This window comes from Mustela lutreola, chromosome 9, assembly GCF_030435805.1.
Source record: "Mustela lutreola isolate mMusLut2 chromosome 9, mMusLut2.pri, whole genome shotgun sequence".
NCBI lineage: Eukaryota > Metazoa > Chordata > Mammalia > Carnivora > Mustelidae > Mustela > Mustela lutreola.
The window spans coordinates 31,808,983-31,826,258 of NC_081298.1; the positions used below are offsets into that span (position 1 = coordinate 31,808,983).

Consider the following 17,276-nt stretch of genomic DNA (forward strand, 5'->3'; position numbering starts at 1 on the left):
ACCCTACACCTAAAGGAGCTGGAGAAAGAACAAGAAAGAAACCCTAAGCCCAGCAGGAGAAGAGAAATCATAAAGATCAGAGCAGAAATCAATGAAATAGAAACCAAAAAAACAATAGAACAAATCAACGAAACTAGGAGCTGGTTCTTTGAAAGAATTAATAAAATTGATAAACCCCTGGCCCGACTTATCAAAAAGAAAAGAGAAAGGACCCAAATAAATAAAATCATGAATGAAAGAGGAGAGATCACAACTAACACCAAAGAAATACAAACTATTATAAGAACATACTATGAGCAACTCTACGGCAATAAATTTGACAATCTGGAAGAAATGGATGCATTCCTAGAAACATATAAACTACCACAACTGAACCATGAAGAAATAGAAAGCCTGAACAGACCCATAACCAGTAAGGAGATTGAAACAGTCATTAAAAATCTCCAAACAAACAAAAGCCCAGGGCCAGACGGCTTCCCGGGGGAATTCTACCAAACATTTAAAGAAGAACTAATTCCTATTCTCCTGAAACTGTTCCAAAAAATAGAAATGGAAGGAAAACTTCCAAACTCATTTTATGAGGCCAGCATCACCTTGATCCCAAAACCAGACAAGGATCCCACCAAAAAAGAGAGCTATAGACCGATATCCTTGATGAACACAGATGCGAAAATACTCAACAAAATACTAGCCAATAGGATTCAACAGTACATTAAAAAGATTATTCACCACGACCAAGTGGGATTTATTCCAGGGCTGCAAGGTTGGTTCAACATCCGCAAATCAGTCAATGTGATACAACACATCAATAAAAGAAAGAACAAGAACCATATGATACTCTCAATAGATGCTGAAAAAGCATTTGACAAAGTACAACATCCCTTCCTGATCAAAACTCTTCAAAGTGTAGGGATAGAGGGCACATACCTCAATATCATCAAAGCCATCTATGAAAAACCCACCGCAAATATCATTCTCAATGGAGAAAAACTGAAAGCTTTTCCGCTAAGGTCAGGAACACGGCAGGGATGTCCATTATCACCACTGCTATTCAACATCGTACTAGAGGTCCTAGCCTCAGCAATCAGACAACAAAAGGAAATTAAAGGCATCCAAATCGGCAAAGAAGAAGTCAAATTATCACTCTTCGCAGATGATATGATACTATATGTGGAAAACCCAAAAGACTCCACTCCAAAACTGCTAGAACTTATACAGGAATTCAGTAAAGTGTCAGGATATAAAATCAATGCACAGAAATCAGTTGCATTTCTCTACACCAACAGCAAGACAGAAGAAAGAGATATTAAGGAGTCAATCCCATTTACAATTGCATCCAAAACCATAAGATACCTAGGAATAAACCTAACCAAAGAGACACAGAATCTATACTCAGAAAACTATAAAGTACTCATGAAAGAAATTGAGGAAGACACAAAGAAATGGAAAAATGTTCCATGCTCCTGGATTGGAAGAATAAATATTGTGAAAATGTCTATGCTACCTAAAGCAATCTACACATTTAATGCAATTCCTATCAAAGTACCATCCATCTTTTTCAAAGAAATGGAACAAATAATTCTAAAATTTATATGGAACCAGAAAAGACCTCGAATAGCCAAAGGGATATTGAAAAAGAAAGCCAACGTTGCTGGCATCACAATTCCGGACTTCAAGCTCTATTACAAAGCTGTCATCATCAAGACAGCATGGTACTGGCACAAAAACAGACACATAGATCAATGGAACAGAATAGAGAGCCCAGAAATAGACCCTCAAATCTATGGTCAACTAATCTTCGACAAAGCAGGAAAGAATGTCCAATGGAAAAAAGACAGCCTTTTCAATAAATGGTGTTGGGAAAATTGGACAGCCACATGCAGAAAAATGAAATTGGACCATTTCCTTACACCACACACAAAAATAGACTCAAAATGGATGAAGGATCTCAATGTACGAAAGGAATCCATCAAAATCCTTGAGGAGAACACGGGCAGCAACCTCTTCGACCTCTGCCGCAGCAACATCTTCCTAGGAACTACGCAAAAGGCAAGGGAAGCAAGGGAAAAAATGAACTACTGGGATTTCATCAAGATCAAAAGCTTTTGCACAGCAAAGGAAACAGTTAACAAAATCAAAAGACAACTGACAGAATGGGAGAAGATATTTGCAAACGACATATCAGATAAAGGACTAGTGTCCAGAATCTATAAAGAACTTAGCAAACTCAACACCCAAAGAACAAATAATCCAATCAAGAAATGGGCAGAAGACATGAACAGACATTTCTGCAAAGAAGACATCCAGATGGCGAACAGACACATGAAAAAGTGCTCCATATCACTCGGCATCAGGGAAATACAAATCAAAACCACAATGAGATATCACCTCACACCAGTCAGAATGGCTAAAATCAACAAATCAGGAAATGACAGATGCTGGCGAGGATGCGGAGAAAGGGGAACCCTCCTACACTGTTGGTGGGAATGCAAGCTGGTGCAGCCACTCTGGAAAACAGCATGGAGGTTCCTCAAAATGTTGAAAATAGAACTGCCCTATGACCCAGCAATTGCACTATTGGGTATTTACCCTAAAGATACAAATGTAGTGATCCAAAGGGGCACATGCACCCGAATGTTTATAGCAGCAATGTCCACAATAGCCAAACTATGGAAAGAACCTAGATGTCCATCAACAGATGAATGGATCAAGAAGATGTGGTATATATACACAATGGAATACTATGCAGCCATCAAAAGAAATGAAATCTTGCCATTTGCAACAACATGGATGGAACTAGAGCGTATCATGCTTAGCGAAATAAGTCAAGCAGAGAAAGACAACTATCATATGATCTCCCTGATATGAGGAAGTGGTGATACAACATGGAGGCTTAAGTGGGTAGAAGAAGAATAAATGAAACAAGATGGGATTGGGAGGGAGACAAACCATAAGTGACTCTTAATCTCACGAAACAAACTGAGGGTGGCCGGGGGGAGGGGGTTTGGGAGAAGGGGGTGGGATTATGGACATTGGGGAGGGTATGTGATTTGGTGAGTGCTGTGAAGTGTGTAAACCTGGTGATTCACAGACCTGTACCCCTGGGGATAAAAATATATGTTTATAAAAAATAAAAAATTAAAAAAAAAAAAAAAAGAAATACATTTTTAAAGGCCTAAGGCAAATAGTGTCTGAGAAAGGAACAATGGAAAGGTAATGATGAAAAATAGCACATCAATTCATGAGTTTCCCAAAGGCAGCTAAAGGAATAATGTATTGTGTGGATACTTGCTTCGAATGTGCAGTATTTAAAAATGCACGTATAAGGCGGGAAAATCATGACAATTTATCCGTATTCTTAGACATGTAGTCATAAGGAGTAAATAAACCTTTTCAGAATTAAAGCTGGGTCTTTGGTAGTCACAGAAGAAAAAAAAATGATTTCTACCATGTATTTATTTTTTTACTCTCTGATACATCCTGAACATCTAGCTATTCACATTGGCGCACACACACACACACACACACACACACACACACACAAATGTCTGTTTTTTTTTTTTTTTAACTGCTGTGTGGATATTCTACAATGTGGATATTTAGTTATCTTGTGACTTCCTTAGCAATAGACTATTGAGGCTGTTTACATTGTTTCTGGTGCAAATGAAGTCTCAAAGAGCATTCTTTGTGTATGCCTCCTGTGGTGGCCAGCACTCCTCCAGAGAGCCTGCTTCTGGGGGCATCGATCACGGTCACTTCCAACTGCCATCCCTCTGCTCTCATCACAGCAAGACCACGCTGCCAGCCGGCTGCAACCTGCTGCTAAGTGTGGCAGGGCCATGGTACCTGCATGATATAGGATTATAGGTTTGGCCAAGGGTCTCCCCAGTGACCTGGCTTGAATTTTTTGTAGAACTGCATTGTGCTCTGAAGGATCGTCCTACCTAGTCCTTCCTTCCTTTTCTCCTTTCATAGATGGTAGAACTTTGTCACAGTCTGAAGGGTCTCCCTGCTTTCTGTCCATTTCCCCTTGATTCTTTACAGGTGTTTCCCCCAGTAGATCTCTTGCATGTCCAATCTTGTCTTGGCGTCTGCTCCTTGGGGCCCCAAACTCATCTACTCCTTGAATACTTCTCTAGAAAGACCTCAGAGAAATAAAAACGGGGCAGCCATTAAGTATGTGTATGTATTTGTATATCTGTTTGGGTATTTTTATTCTTATAATATAAAGAAGGGCCCATAGCATAATTAAATAGCTTAAGGAATTTCAGAATCTGAGCACACTTATGAAGCCAGTACCCATATTAGGAAATCAAGCATCATCAGGCCCTCTGAAGCCCCATCACACTCCTTCCAGTCATTTCCTACCTCCTCAAGGCTACCACTATCTCACTTCTGACACCAGAGATTTGTTTCAACTATTGTTGAGTTCTTTTCTTTTTTTTTTTTTTTTTTTTTAATGGAATCATGCAATATGTTCTTTAGTGTCTGGCTTTCTCTCCCTATTCTTTCTGTGAGATTAATCCATGTTCATTTATTATCACTGCTGTATAAAATTCCATTTTATGACTAAACCACAGTTTATTCACCCATTTTATTATTACTATAATTTCTAATTTTTGGCTACTAAAAGCAGTGCTGAAATGAAAAATCTTGTACAAGTATCCTAGTGAACACACGTAAGCATCTCTGTTGAGTGTATAATTAGAAGTAGAATCACTGGAACCCAGGGGAGGCATAGGTAGTGCCCAACAGTTTTTCAGAGTAGTTGTACCAACTTATCCTCCCACCAGCAGTGTCTGTGAGTTCTAGTTGCTCCTCTTACTCTTCAACACTTAGTGTTTTTGGTCTTTTTTTATTTTAGGCATTCTAGTGGGTATGTCTTGGTATGGTATTATGGTTTCAGTATGCTTTGATCTGATGACTAATAAAATTGAGCACCTTTTAATATATTTACCATTTGAATATCCTTTTTCTGTAAAGTGCTTGTTCAAGTCTTTTGCCAATTTTTCTGTTAGAGTGCCTGACCTTTGCATTGATTGTTAGGCATTCTTTATATTTTCTAGAAATGAAGGTATGTATGTGTATTTTAGTTTTAACCTTAATATGGCTGAAATACATTTCAGTGTGATTGCAAAATTTAAATGCCAGGAGAGACACTTTCTGTGTGTCTTGGAGGAAGGCCATGGACCAAGTTACATTGAATTGCTGTAGATTGTAAATTGCGTGGTTACCCTACCACCAAGTTTCTTTCTTCTTCTGATGAAGCCAATTCTTGTCCTCCTTCTTTCTGTGTTTTGAGCTTACAATAAAAGGAATTTTTTCTCAGTCTTTCTCTCTGAGAACTGGAAACCAACAATCTGGGCTGCTTACCATACATCTGGAGATAGCCATCCCTTGTGACCTCTAAGTAGGGATATCTGGTTCTCAGCTGGAGCAATGCTGTGGTGATTAATACTTAGAGTTATTTTACTCAGTGAGCTAACATGACAAACTTGGGAGCCTTCCTTTTTTTTTTTTTTTTTAAAGCGTTTGCTCATTTAAATTTCAGCACTACTTTTAAGGCACCAAAACCTGTGTCATTAATAATAATCCAGAAGGCAAATGGAATGAAATGCATTGAACTCACAGTTATGATGTTAATGAGGCTATCTCTAAGATAGTGGTCTTCAATCTTAGTCACCCTTTATAATCAACTGGGGAGCTTCTAGAAATCCTAATGACAGGCTACAAGCCAGACCAGTTAAGTCAGAATCGCTGATGGCATGACCCAAATGTCATAATTTTATAAGCTCTCCAAGTGATGCCCAGTTAGATTCATTCTCAGTGTGCTGATGAGATCCAGTATTGAGCCTAAAGAGGCTGAAGAGCAGCCTTGACCTTATGAGATTCACAAAGATAATGAACGTGTCTCTGTGGGAACTTTGGGTGGATAGCCAGCCAAACTTTTCTATAGACAGACAATATACTACCCAGACAATCCTATTGACGAGTCTCCAGAAAGACTGTACAATTTCCTGTGTCATTAACTCCAACTGCCTTAGCTAAACCACAGCACCACCTCTGTGAGATTTGCAAGCAACTCTTGGCTTCACTTTCCCAGATAAATGGACTGAAGGGATGGGAAGAGGGTAGGCTGGAGTCAGAGCATCAGAGAGGGGCAAGAGATGGGAGAGATGGCATATAGACCCTTTTTTTTTTTTCCCCCAGAAGAAGGGTGCCCCTGAGGCATCGTTCTCATCCTGAGGACTGAAGGACTGTTCTTTAATTATTTTATCCAATCCAAATTGGAAAGGTGGATTTGAGCATTTTGGGGAACTTCAGAACCTGTTTCTGAGTCAGAAATGGTCCATTCCATCCACTGCTGGACATACCCAGGTTATATCCCACTTTAGAATTTGCTATGGCTTTAGCCCTTCTGTGTAAACTCTGCCTCTTGGTGCTAGGGCTGACGGGCTGCTGGTTTTAATCCTTCATAACCTGCTGGTTTCGAGCCTCAGGAGGAGGAGAAAATTTCTAGGCAGCTTTGCAGAGCAGAGGGAGACGTGAAAATCGTCACCAAAGGAGTCCTCCTAGGAACCTTCTTTTATGTGACACTAAAACATTCAAACAGAGTAAGGAGGAAAGAAGGTGAAAGGAGAGGGAGAACACCAGATAAACACCCATCAAGGTTTGAAAACCCAATGACTAGTCAGTTTTTAACAATACTAAGATCAGATTAGGCCAGGAAAGGAGCAGTCTCCCTTTCAGTTGAAGTACAATGAAAAAAACATCAGAATACAATTTCTGTAGGATGGAATTCAAATGTCAGACTTACTGCTTCTAATCCTAAACAAATCTGCAAAGATCAGGCAGTCTTAACACTGAGGGGATAAAATTGGGCATAGAGAAAATGTTCATTGAGTTCCAGAAGCTGAATTCCTTTTTTTCCTCCAAACTGTATCTTCCAAGATTTCTTCATCTTGTGCTTCACAGGTGACCTATGAACCACATAGGTTTGAATTGTATGGGTCCACTTATATGTGAATTTTTTTCAATAAATATATTGGAAAAAATATTTTGGAGATTTGTGACAACTTGGAAAAATTTGCAAAGGAACCCAGTAGCCTAGAAATTCTGAAAAATTCAAGAAAATTATAGGTATTATCATAAAAATAATACATATCATATATACGCAGAATATGTTTCAGTTGACTGTGATATTGGTAAGGCTTCTAGTCAACATTAAGCTCTTTGTAGTTCAGTTTTTGGGTAATTGAAAGTTATACACAGATTTCCAACTCTGCAGTTCCCCAACCCTGCACCATGCGCCACTGTCCATTGTCCAAGAGTCACCTGTAGTTTGAGATGGTTCTATCTAAAATGAGAATGATGGCATTTTAAGATCGTTCATCTGTGTTTCAAGTCTTGACACCTTAGGATTTCAGGCTCACACCATGTGGCCTTTTTCTCCTTTGATAAGAAATGTGAATGGTAGGCAAGTCAATGGAGAAAGATTGTCTTTTTGTATGCAGTGGAAAGGAGTGTTTCCCAGTAGAGGGCATCCTTACGTAAAGAATTTCTCTTTACCCTCAATTATTTGCAGATACTGATGTGCATTAGGGAACAGAGTTTTCTTCTAAAAGCCTCACAATTTAGCTTGTTTTTTGGGCAAGTCATTTATATATAAGGTGTTAAAGTGTTAAGAAGATTTGTTCCAATATTTTTCTTAGTTGGGTAAGTGATAAGTTGTACTATGAATGATGGTGGTAGCAGATCGTAAAATGGTTTAAATTTGTGCTGATTTTATTTACTCGTAATTTCAACCAGTATTGATTGAGTGTCTCTTGTGTGCAAGGCACAGGGTTGGGGGTGGGTGTACAAGGGTGAGCCTGAGTCAGACCTTCTTAGAAGAGAATTTCTGAAATACAGGGAGAATAAGACATACATGCAGGAAGTTAAAATATAAGACAAAATATTTGTTCTTGTTTCAAATACTTGCTGACTTCTCTAATATTAATTATTGGTGGGCTTTAGAATTCTTTCCATTTCCTGTTGTAGATGGTGGCCAGAGCACTCAAGTTGTTTTAAAATCCTTTAGCTTCTGCCAGAATTGATTTGTTCAAGCCTCCTTTCTTCCTATGTTTGAAATCCAGCTGTATTTTAAGAGGAAATTAATCTGTACATTGCAATTCCACCCATGATTTTTAAAATAGATTATTTGGAAAGACTTGTTCATTGTCTTGGTTTCCTCTAAAGTCTTTCCATTTCTCGTCAAAAAGGGGAATTATTGTAACTCGGCTCTCCTCCACCCAGAGGAAATCTAGAGTGAAATTTGGAAGTGGGGAGTTGCTTAACCTTTTCCTATCAGAGTATTGGCAGTGGAAGGTTTGTTGAAAGTGTGTGGGTTGAGTGATACTCTGTAGGCTTAAGACCAGGCCACAGGCTCCATGTGATTCATCTAATCCCTGCAGGCTGATGTCACTAGATGAGACACAAGCCACTCTCCAAGTTCAGATGCCTTCTCCACATCAAGGATAGGACAACTCAAGCCACAAAAAGAGCCAGATGAGCAGTTTCTGAAGCTTGCTGTCTTACTAAAGGGGCTTGTAGCACCTTCAGAGGTGGACAGAGGGGTGTGGCAGGGCAGTTATGAATATGGAAATGCTTTTCATCTTGGGTTCCAGGTTCTGTAAAAGCTCTAGAAGTAATACCTGGAACCTAGGCTGTAGCATGGGGAGCTAAGTGCTGGACCTTAGAACATACAAGTAGGTTTGGGCTCTTCCAGAGGAAACACAGGTGTTTGCTCAGTAGCCTGGGCTCACAGAACTTTCTGTAATTGTCCTGCTATAGGAGAAACCAGAGGCCCAGTGTGCTGGGCATCTTGGGGAGGGCACCATTTTGGAGGCCGGTTAAGGTTTTCAGTCCTTGGCTCTGTTTCCAGTGGCAGTTTCTATGGTGTCATTGCTAGTCCTTCATCCAGATCTCTTTTACTCGACTGGTACATTCATCTTGGATGCTGTGAGTGTTGGCAGCAGATGACTCCTAGCTGTGTTTTTCTCTAGAGAATGTCCCTCATTGGAAAGGGTCACCTTGTCATGAAGTTTATGCTCCTCTCAGCAATTCACACATGACTGACTGAAAATAGGGTACAAAAGGTCAGCCTCCTTAAGGTAGGAATCAACTTTGTGGTATGACTCATGCTGGGGTTCCCCGCAGAATCAGGCTGAAGGAAAAGCCCAGCTGAGATCCCCTCCATCTTGCTTAGCAACTTGTCTTCCATCCTGCTTCCCTCAGTCCCCTTTTCCCAAGAGCATTCCTACAGGAAACCATCTCAGGCTCCGCTTTGGGAAACCTTACCTGAGATAGCCCCTCTTTTGTCTTGGTAGGACAAATACTATTTTTTGCTTTATGTAATGTGTTGTTGTCTATCAGCAATCACTTCCTATCCCTTTGAAGAGAACACATTGTATTCAGAAGTCAGGTGGCTATGTGCATCAGTTCATTCTGGTCTCCAAGGGTGAATCTTGTTAAGTCCAAGCCAGTTGTGATAGTTTTATTCTCCTTTCCAGTGTTGTTTAAGAACTGCATGTGACCATTAATCTATGATAAGGGAAGTAAGAATATACAATGGGGAAAAGACAGTTTCTTCAATAAATGGTGCTGGAAAAACTGGATAGCCACATGCAGAAGAATAAAACTGGACCACTGTCTTACAGTATACATAAAACTAAACCCAAAGAGGGTTAAAGACCTAAAACCATAGGAGTCCTAGAAGAGAATATAGGCAGTAACTTCTCTGACATTAACCATAGCACATTTTTCTGGATATATTTCCTAAGGTAAGGGAAACCAAAGAAAAAAACAAACCATTGGGACTACATCGAAATAAAGAGCTTTTGCACAGCAAAGGAAACCATCAACAAGACAAAAAAGCAGCATACATAATGGGAGAAGATATTTGCAAATGATAGATCTGACAAGGGGTTAATATCCAAATTATTTAAAGAACTTATACAACTCAAGACCAAAAACTCAAATAATCTGATTAAAAATTGTCAGAGGATCTGAATAGACGTTTCTCCAAAGAAGACATACAGATGGCCAAGAGACACATGAAAAAATGTTCAACATCACTAATCATCTGGGAGATACCAATCAAAACCCCATTGAGAGATCATCTTTCACATGTCAGAATGGCTAGAATCAAAGAGACAAAAAATAGTAAGTGTTGGTGAAGATGTGGAGAAAAAGGAACCCTTGTGTGCTGTTGGTTGGACTGTAAATTGGTACAAGCACTGTGGAAAACATTATGGAAATTTCTAAAGAAATTTAAAATAGAAAAACCATACAGTCCAATAATGCTTCTATTGAGTATTTACCCAAAGAAAACAAAAACCCTCATTTGAAGAGATATGTGTGCTTATATATTTATAGCAGCATTATTTATAATAGCCAAGATATGGAAGCAGCCAAAATGTCCATCCATAGAGGAACGGGTAAAGATATAGTGTGTGTTTTAAAAAAATAGAATATTACTCAGCCACAAAAAAGAATGAGCTCTTGCCATTTGCAACAACATGGATGGACCTAGAGGGTATTCGGTGAAGTGAAATGAACCAGAGAAAGACAATACCATATGATTTCACTTATGTGTGGAATCTAAAAAACAGAACAGACAAGCAAAGAGCAGAATCTGATCTATAAATACAGAGAACAAACTGATAGTTGCCTGGAGGGAAGTGGGGGTGATGGGCAAAATGGGTGAAGGGGAGTGGGAGACACAGTTTTCAGATTGTAGCATGAATACATCACAGGAATAAAAGGCACAGCATAGAGAATATAGTCAATGCTACTATAATAGTGTTGTGTGATGACAGACAGTAGCCACACGTGTGGTGTGAGCACAGCACAACATAGAGAATTGTGGAATCACTATGTTGTATACCTGAAAGCAACGTAACATTGTGTGTCAGCTATACTGAGAAGAAAATGTTGCATGGCCTAGTTCCAGTCAGTGGCACCTAAGGGAAGCCTGTTGGAGGGCATCTGAATGTGTTTTCTTTCATCTTAAAAGGAGAGTGAAGGAAAATAGATGTCTGTATTTTTTTCTGGACATCGTCAAGTGACCTTGTGATAGGGGAGCTTCCATAATCATTTTGTGATCACGAGGGGATGTTAAAATAATCTCACCCTCTGAGATTGTGAAGTAATTGAGCCATTGAATTAACCAATCCTGGGCCCTCCCCACTTTAAATTATGTAAAATCACAACATTCGTATTTGCTTGAACAATCTTTAGCTGGGCCTGCTGTTAAAATGGGAGCATAGTATCTATGAAGCTAGTCTGGAAAAAAGTTACTTTGTAGTGACCAAATGATAGTGAGAACATGGAAACAAGTAACTGACACTCTCCATTATGTTTTTCTATCATAAAGAGAAAAATGGGTTGGTAATAATGTATATGATACTTTGTTTTGGTTTATATAACTGGATTACCGAATGGGCCTAGCTTAATAGAAACAACAACAGGAAATGGGCTTTTCTTCCCTCGCTGACTTTATTCTGTTGCATTTCCCTTGCCTCCTCTGCCCCCATGACAGCTTTTTGTTCACTTTCAGCTCTAATAACTGTCTCATTTTTGTGTTATGAAATATAGTGCAAGTTAAGTCAATACTTTCAGGCATGCATTCAGTTAAAAATACGTTCTTTTTTACAACCCAGGCCTGAAGACTCAAGTTTAGGGTCTGGGAAAGAGGAAGCAGTGATGGTTTATTTTTTCACCATCTCATTCTTGCATCCTATTTCCCAGGGTCTTTTTTTTACTTAGTGCTTGGTTTGGTTCTCATGGCTGCTCTCTGCTGGCCAGCATTGCTTCTGTTATGGCTGGCTCTTCTGTGGGACATTTTTATGGGCTTCCTAAATATTTTCACTGGGGAACTCTTGTATTTTGCATTCCTGGAGCTGTTGATTCACTTTTTGCTTGATCTTCTAGCATCCCACTTCAGCTCCTGCCCTTCTCTCCCAGCTGTATACCCTGTGGAACCTCTCCCTCTTAATGCGGTATGATAAGATGCCTTAAGCTTATCTGTTTGTCTGTCTTCCATGTTACCTCCTTGGTCAGTCAACTCATGGATCCTCACCCTACTGAACGGAGACCTGAAACTTGCCTAGTTTTTGCCCTTTTCCCCTCTTTCTCTTTGCATTGTTCACCACACACAGCTTCAGCCAGTCCCTTAACCCAGCATTTGGAATTTACATAGCAAGAAGCAGACACCAGTCTCATCCTTATTTGTGTAGGCTCCAAACGCCTGGTGACATATAACAAGTTCTGCTAAGCATTCTTTGACATGTTCCACCCTGGTCGCCACCCCAGATGGGCCCTCGTTTTTGCTCTGCCAGGATGTAGGAAGCCAGTCTCCCAGTCTCACTGACACTGCATTCTCTCTGAGGAGTTCTGTTGGGGGTTCTTCTTCACTTGGTTTGGGGCAGGATGGAGGAAGCAAAACCAAAGCATTTTTATTATTATTATTAGTTTTAATTTATTTATCAGAAAGAAAGCACAGCTGGGGGAAGGGGCAGAGGGAGCGGGAGAAGCAGACTCCCAGCTGAGCAGGGAGTCCCGATGTGGGACTCAATTCCAGGAGCCTGGAATCATGACCTGAGCCGAAGGCAGACACTTAACGGATTGACCCCCACAGGCGCCCCCAAACCAAAGCATTTTCTGTCCATTGAATTCCTGCCATTGCTGTCCTTCAAATTTCTTTTTTCTTTTTCTTTTCTTTCTTTCTTTCTTTCTTTTTTTTTCTGATTTAGGCTGGAGGTATGTAATAGAGATTGATGACAAGCTGTTTGGCCACCCGAGGGATGGCTGTCCTATTAGTTTCCTCTGGAAACTAATCACAAACTTGATAGTTTCAAACAACACAAATTTATTCTCTGAAAACTGTAGATGAGCAGTCAGCCAGTCCCTAGGGGCCTCCTCCTAGGAAGAAAAGACAGTCTCTATGCAAGGTCTGGAGTGGGTGCCCCTGCTCCCCTCTCTCCCATCTCCTGTCTGCCGAGGAACATAGTCTAAAATCAGTCTTGGGGGGGCTAAAAATCAGTGTGCCGTTCATTCCTTCTGGAAGCTCTAGTGGAGAATTTATTTCCTTCCTTTTCCTAGCTTCTTTGGCACCTGCGTTCTCTGGCTTGAGGCCTCTTCCTCCGTCTTCAAATCAGCAGTGCAGCGTCTTCCTGTCTCTCTGCCTCCATCATTACATTGCTTTCTCTGGCTCTGAGCCTTCTGCCCCTCTCTTATAAGGACTTTTGTGATGGATAATCCAGGATAACCTTCACAGGTTATCCTTGAAATCCTTAACTTAATCCCACCTGCAAAGTCTCTTAAGCCATGTAAAGCAACATATTCACAGGCCCTAGGGATTACGACAAGGACATCCTGGGAGGGCAGTATTCAACCTACCAGGATTGTGGTTCTATAACTAATGTTCTCCCATATATGGTTCATCTCCATTGTGAGGCACAGGAATAATTAAGATTCCTTGTCCCCTTCAAGTTAGGTATGGTGATGCCACCAGTTCCGGCCAATGACATGTGAGCAGAAAACATGCATTTCACTTGTGCATGGAAGCATTTGATCGCCAGTGCTCGACTTCCATCCTTCTTTTTTCTTGCATGGCCAATCATGTGGATTTGCTTTTGAAATATCACATTTATAAGAGAATGGTGCCTCTGTCAATTTGGGTCCCTGAGTGATGACACAGAGTGGAGACATCGCCTAATCTGCCTCAGCTGTATAGTGTAAACAAAAAACCTTTGTTTTATTTTATTTTTTAATTTGAAGCATTTTGTTTATTTATTTGACAGAGAGCACATAAGCGGGCCAACTGGCAGGCAGAGGGAGAAGCTCAGTCCCAGGACCTCAAGATCATGACCTGAGCCAAAGGCAGATCTTTGACCGACTGGGCCACCCAGGTACCTCCAAGCCTTTGTTTTAAAGCACTGATATTTTGAAGTTTTTTGTTACTGCAGATTTACCTTGTCCATCTTTTTGGATGTAGTTTTCAGCTTTGAGCCCTCCACTGAAATTCTAAGAGGAAAGTCCCATTCAACATGTAGTCACCCTTAGAACTGAGTTTTCGTTTGGGGTCTGTTGCTATACATTTCTTGAGAGTACCCATGTCCTAATCCTATAATGATAAGATAACTATAATAGATGAATTTCTTTGTAGCTTAACCCATAAAGAAATCCCTTGAGAAAACCTTTGAAGGTTTCCGGGGGAAGGTCATCATTTTAAAAATCTGCTCTTATTTGGCCTGTTCAGCCTCACTGCCTCCTCTCTCCAGCCTGTAACCTCTATGTTCTGGACCCACTTGCTCAGTTTTTACCTCTGAACATTCACCCTAACATATAGTTACTTTTCCTTTTGTCTCTCCTCTTCCGTGAATTTAAGTCATCAAGATAAATGCTGATAGTTGCTGAGCATTATTTTAGATTGCATTTCCCTAGATGTAGGCGTTAAGACAAGGATTCTAGAGCAGGTTGGTTTTTTTTTTTTGAGAGATAATCCTGGGAAACAGCAGCGGAAGAGTGGGGGGAGTGGAAAAGAGATGGAAAAGAATCCAGTATGTGGTATATTAATGAACAGGTTATTACCTAACACAAGTGGGGCTCAAGACTGCTGGGAGCCTCTGGGAGAATGTGTAGAACAGAGTTCTGCAGAGTTGTTCTACCAGACAGCCAAAGGTGCTGGGTCATTAATCCACCAGCCCATGACCACAATTAATTGAAGACTGCTTCCAGCGACTGTATTCTCCAGTTCTAACTTTTCCTTGTGCTGGTTAGCACAGTCCAGCCACAAGAACAGTCCTGTGGGGGCAGATTTACAGATGTGAATGGTAAGAAGTCTGCCCTGGAGGGACTGGGGAGTGCAGAGAACACTACAAGATCTCCTGTGACCATGTCCTGTGCTCCGAGTGCTGGATGGGTGCCTCCAGTGGCGGGACTGAGGAAGGGAGGCAGACAAGCACCCATTTACTCTACTGTGAGGCAGGATGTTTGGTGATAGATTGGCATGGGAACGTGGAGGAAGGAGAAATTAATTTTGCTTTAGGAGAGCAGAGAAGATGGATTTTGATTTGTGCTTAAAGGGTGGAGAGGATTAAGCTAAGAAGAGCTGGTTTCAAGCTGAGGGACTAGTGTTTGCACAGCTGTGGCTGCTGCAGCCTCCGATTGTTTGAGGACAGTTGGAAGCAGTGGGTTTGAATGGGACAAAACATGGCTGAGAGGAAGGAGGAGATCAGTTGGAAAAGCAGAGGGCTGGACGATGGAGGACCATGAGTTCAACTGGTGATACTTTTCATGGCAGGGACAACGTATTACATTTTTAAAAAACTTGTAGATAGACTTAAACCCTTGCCCTGGGCTGGGATCCCTTAGGAAATGCCTGATCCCGCCGCACCCCCCACCCCCCTTTTTACCTGCATCCTCTTCCTCCTCTTTGAGCTCTGGGTTTGGTTTTTTTTTGGGGGGGGGGGGTTGCTTTTTTTGGTCTATTTTTCTGAATGTTTCCTTTCAAATTCCTTTAGCTGATTCGCCTTTACTCATTCTAGGTCCAGTGTTCCAGACACGGAGCTTTTGCTGGCCTTGGTTTTCAGGTGCTCAGGGCAGTGGCAGCCATCTTGTGTCCTGTTCACCTTGAGGCCTACCTTCTCTGCTTCCTCCTTTGGGCTCCATCTGTTTCTGACTCTGCTTGACTCTTCCTTTTCTCCTCAGGTAATTTTCCTTTTATGCCATAACGTGGGCTGTGAAACTCTTGTTTAATAATTGTTGTGCTTTTATGAGAACCGTATGTCCTTCCAAGTCTGTTGTGCTACACTCATGACAGAATCTGCTTGGGTCTTCTGGAATCTGTTCAAAGTCGCACATAATTCTTCAGTTCTCTCATTTGATAGATCACTGTTTCATAGGCAGTACTTGAGAACAAGGCTAATAATTGTATTTACAATAAAAAAAATAAATAAGCACATAAATTGAGTTGTTATTTTTTATTTCTTTAGCTCTGCAAGTGCTCTGAGGAAAGCTAGTACAGAATTAATTTGTCTCCAGCAGACATTGACATTAACAGTGGAAACTGAGAGAACCTTTACAGTTTGCTAAGTCCTGTTCTGTGCTTTTTATGGAAATTGATATTTTTCATCATTATAATGGCCCAAGGAGATTGTCTTCCTATTATCCTCATTTTGGATGGAAGCAGAGAGAGCCTAAGGTCATCCATTTTGGAAGAAGCAGGGTTGGGTTTTAAACCCTGGTACTGGCTCAGAGTTGCAGCTCCTTCCCAGGAAGCTAGAGTTACCCACCAGTCTATATTGCAAGGGTTCTGGGTGTGCAGTCCTGGCACAAGTGGCCACAGCAGCACCTGGGGGGTGTGCTAGAAAGGGACTGTTATTTGGCCTTGGCCCAACCTTCTAAACCAGAAATTCTGAGGGTGGAATCCAGCAATCTGTGTCAAAATTAAACCCTTAAGGTAATTCAGTGCATGCCAACATTGGACAATTGTGTCGGACCGCCATCCACATAGCAAGTCATTTTGATTTACCGTTTTGAGTTATGTCTCCTTTTGGAGAAGGAGGAGAAACTTCTACCAAAGCATTCGCACACAGAATGGTTTCTAGTATGCTGTTCTGAGGCAGGAGGATGCTACCAGTTGTCTCCCTAGCCCTTCATTTTCTCACCTTCCTGGAAGCAGTCAGGTCTGGGGTGGAGGGAGGCGGTGTGCAGAAGGAGGGAGGGGAGATGAAGGAAGGGCTCTCTGTGACTGGCTTTTTAAGTGACAGATGGCATTGATAAAATTTAAAGTTTGTGGGTAAGTCATAAAGCAGATCACCAATAAGTTAGGATTAGCTATAATTATAGTGCTGATAACTAAATAGGATAGGGAAAAAGTAAGAAATTTTGCTTTCTTTCTTTTAAATTAACTTGCACTGGCACATTTACTGTAGACAGAGAAGGCTAGAGTTGAGCAGTTTTCATATTCTTTTCACAAAGACCTCCAAAGCCATACAGTGAGTGTAGCGTTACCCCTGGCCTCAAACCAATGAGAGGTAATTTTGCTGTCTTGTTTGATTTTTGTCTCCTAAGGCAGGTCCTTCTCTGACACGCTAATGTTTACTGATCACTCCCTGGAGTTCTTTATTTCTCTTTGACACCGAGAGAAGTTATTTGTTTCCTCCTGCTTTTTCCCACCTGTCTCTTCAAGTTTTCATTCCTCCTGTCTTTTTGGTATTTTTGAAGAACCA

General features: G+C 40.9%; 1 long non-coding RNA gene across 2 annotated transcripts in view; it reads left to right on the plus strand.

Moving 5' to 3' along the window:
- Positions 1–15,987, plus strand: part of LOC131807627 (uncharacterized) — a 44,631-nt gene extending 28,644 nt beyond the window's left edge. For both annotated transcript variants that reach the window (XR_009344561.1, XR_009344562.1), the window contains exons 3-4: positions 13,845–13,952; positions 15,591–15,987. This is a non-coding gene — a long non-coding RNA (uncharacterized LOC131807627). The remainder of the gene's footprint in view (positions 1–13,844; positions 13,953–15,590) is intronic.
- Positions 15,988–17,276: the final 1,289 nt, after the last annotated feature.